The following is a 3,495-nucleotide window of genomic DNA, read 5'->3' as shown; positions in this document are numbered from 1 at the left end:
TTTTAAAATATCTTTTCTAACTTCTTATCTTCTTATCTTTTTTAAAATTGATTTTCAAATCTTATCTTTTTGTTTCAATCATATCTTTTTAAATTTCAATCATATCCTTTTCAAAAACAAATTTCAAAACTTTTTCAATCAATCTTATCTTTTTGTTTCAATCATATCTTTTTCAAAATCACCTAACTACTCTTCCCTCTCTAATTTTCGAAAATACCTCCCTCTCTTTCAAAAATTCTTTTTAGTTAATTAATTGTTTAAATTTTAATTTTAATTCTCCTTTAATTTTCGAAAATCATCAACTTCTTTTCAAAAATTAATTTTCAAAATTCCCTCTCCCTCATCTCCTTCTATTTATTTATTTATCTACTAACACTTCTCTCCCATCCAAAAATTCGAACACCACCTCATTCTCTGTGTTCGAGTTTTTCCTCTTCTCCTCTTTACATTACATTCTTTTCTTCTTCTACTCACACAAAGGAACCTCTCTCCACTGAGGCAAAGAGGATCCCTATTATTTTCTGTTTTCTTCTTTTTCATATGAGCAGGAGCAAGGACAAGAACATTCTTGTTGAAGCAGATCCTGAACCTGAAAGGACTCTGAAAAGAAAACTAAGAGAAGCTAAATTACAACAATCCAAAGACAACCATACAAGAAATTTTGAACAGGAAGAGGAGATGGCAGCCAAAAATAATAATAATGCAAAGAGGATGCTTGGTGACTTTACTGCACCTAATTCCAATTTACATGGAAGAAGAATCTCCATCCCTGCCATTGGAGCAAACAACTTTGAGCTGAAACCTCAATTAGTTTCTCTGATGCAGCAGAACTGCAAGTTTCATGGACTTCCATCTGAAGATCCTTTTCAGTTCTTAACTGAATTTTTGCAGATCTGTGATACTGTTAAGACCAATGGGGTTGATCCCGAGGTCAACAGGCTCATGCTTTTCCCTTTTGCTGTAAGAGACAGAGCTAGAATATGGTTGGACTCTCAACCCAAGGATAGCCTGAACTCTTGGGATAAGCTGGTCACAGCTTTCTTAGCCAAGTTCTTTCCTCCTCAAAAGCTCAGTAAGCTTAGAGTGGATGTTCAAACCTTCAAACAGAAAGAAGGTGAATCCCTCTATGAAGCTTGGGAGAGATACAAGCAACTGACCAAAAAGTGTCCTTCTGACATGCTTCCAGAATGGACCATCCTGGATATATTCTATGATGGTCTGTCTGAATTAGCTAAGATGTCATTGGATATTTCTGCAGGTGGATCCATTCACCTAAAGAAAACGCCTGCAGAAGCTCAAGTACTTATTGACATGGTTGCTAACAACCAGTTTATGTACACTTCTGAGAGGAATCCTATGAGTAATGGGACGCCTCAGAAGAAGGGAGTTCTTGAAATTGATGCTCTGAATGCCATATTGGCTCAGAACAAACTATTGACTCAGCAGGTCAATATGATTTCTCAGAGTCTGAATGGAATGCAAGCTGCATCCAACAGTACTCAAGAGGCATCTTCTGAAGAAGAAGCTTATGATCCTGAGAACCCTGCAATAGCAGAGGTGAATTACATGTGTGAACCTTATGGAAACATCTATAACCCCTCATGGAGAAATCATCCAAATTTCTCATGGAAGGATCAACAAAAGCCTCAATAAGGTTTTAATAATGGTGGAAGAAACAGGTTTAACAATAGTAAACCTTTTCCATCATCCACTCAGCAACAGACAGAGAATTCTGAGCAGAATCCATCTAGCTTAGCAAATTTAGTCTCTGATCTATCTAAGGCCACTGAGAGTTTCATGAATGAAATAAGTTCTTCCATTAGAAATTTGGAAGCACAAGTGGGCCAGCTGAGTAAAAGAAGCACTGAAACCCCTCCTAGTACTCTCCCAAGCAATACAGAAGAGAATCTAAAGAGAGAGTACAAAGCCATTGATATAACAATCATGGCCGAACCTACAAGGGAGGAAGAGGACGTGAATCCCAGTGAGGAAGACCTCCTGGGACGTCCAGAGATCAATAAGGAGTTTCCCTCTGAGGAACCAAAGGACTCTGAGGCTCATCTGGAGACCATAGAGATTCCATTAAACCTCCTTATGCCATTCATGAGCTCTGATGAGTATTCTTCTTCTGAAGAGAATGAGGATGTTACTGAAGAGCAAGTTGCCAAGTACCTTGGTGCAATCATGAAGCTGAATGCCAAATTATTTGGTAATGAGACTTGGGAAGATGAACCTCCCTTGATCATCAATGGCCTGAGTGATCTGGATCAACTGACATTGCCTCAGAAGAAACAGGATCCTGGAAAGTTCTTCATACCTTGTACCATAGGCACCATGACCTTTGAGAAGGCTCTATGTGACCTGGGGTCAGGAATAAACTTCATGCCACTCTCTGTAATGAAGAAACTGGGAATCTTTGAGGTACAAGCTGCTAGAATCTCATTAGAGATGGCAGACAATTCCAAAAAACAGGCTTATGGACAAGTAGAAGACATGTTAGTAAAGGTTGAAGGCCTTTACATCCCTGTTGATTTCATAATCCTAGATACTGGGAAGGATGAGGATGAATCCATCATCCTTGGAAGACCCTTCCTAGCCACAGCAAGAGCTGTGATTGATGTGGACAGAGGAGAATTGATCCTTCAACTAAATGAAGACAACCTTGTGTTTAAAACTCAAGGATCTCTCTCTACAACCATGGAGAGGAAGCATGAAAATCTTTTCTCACTACAGAGTCAACCAGAACCCCCACAGTCAAACTCTAAGTTTGGTGTTGGGAAGTCTCAACAATGCTCTGAACATCTGTGAGGCTCCATGAGAGCCCACTGTCAAGCTATTGACATTAAAGAAGCATTTGTTGGGAGGCAACCCAATTTTTATTTATCTAATTTTATTTTCATTCTTATTGCTCTTTCATGTTTTCTTAGGTTCATGATCATGTAGAGTCACAAGATAAATATAAAAATTAAAAACAGAATCAAAAACAGCAGAAAAAAAAATCACACCCTGGAGGAAGGACTTACTGGCATTTAAATGCCAGTAAGGAGCATCTGGCTGGCGTTCAACGCCAGAACAGAGCATGGATCTGGCGTTGAATGCCAGAAACAAGCAACATCCTGGCGTTCAGACGCCAGGAATGCACCCTGAGGAAAGCTGACGCTGAACGCCAGAAACAAGCATGAAGCTGGCGTTCAACGCCAGAAATATGCTGCTTATGGGCGTTGAACGCCCAGAACAAGCATCACTTCGGCGTCTAAATGCCAGAAATGCATGCAAAGGCATTTTGCATGCCTAATTGGTGCAGGGATGTAAATCCTTGACACCTCAAGATCTGTGGACCCCACAGGATCCCCACATACCTCCACTCACCTTCCCTCCTCATAATCCTATATCACCCTCTCTCTCTCTCCATTCACAGTCATCCCTTCTGTTTTCCATTCACCACTCACATCCATACACCCCACCTACCTTCAAAATTCAAAATCTCTTTCCCAC

The 3,495-nt window shown here is 40.0% G+C and overlaps 1 non-coding gene across 1 annotated transcript; it reads right to left on the bottom strand.

Moving 5' to 3' along the window:
• Window positions 1–1,074: 1,074 nt before the first annotated feature.
• LOC112760576 (small nucleolar RNA R71) lies at window positions 1,075–1,182 on the bottom strand. The gene has a single exon (XR_003181009.1). It is a non-coding gene; the product is annotated as a small nucleolar RNA R71 (small nucleolar RNA).
• Window positions 1,183–3,495: the final 2,313 nt, after the last annotated feature.

The sequence above is a fragment of the Arachis hypogaea genome, chromosome 16 (genome assembly GCF_003086295.3).
Source record: "Arachis hypogaea cultivar Tifrunner chromosome 16, arahy.Tifrunner.gnm2.J5K5, whole genome shotgun sequence".
NCBI lineage: Eukaryota > Viridiplantae > Streptophyta > Magnoliopsida > Fabales > Fabaceae > Arachis > Arachis hypogaea.
This window is presented reverse-complemented; position numbering and strand designations above follow the sequence as displayed.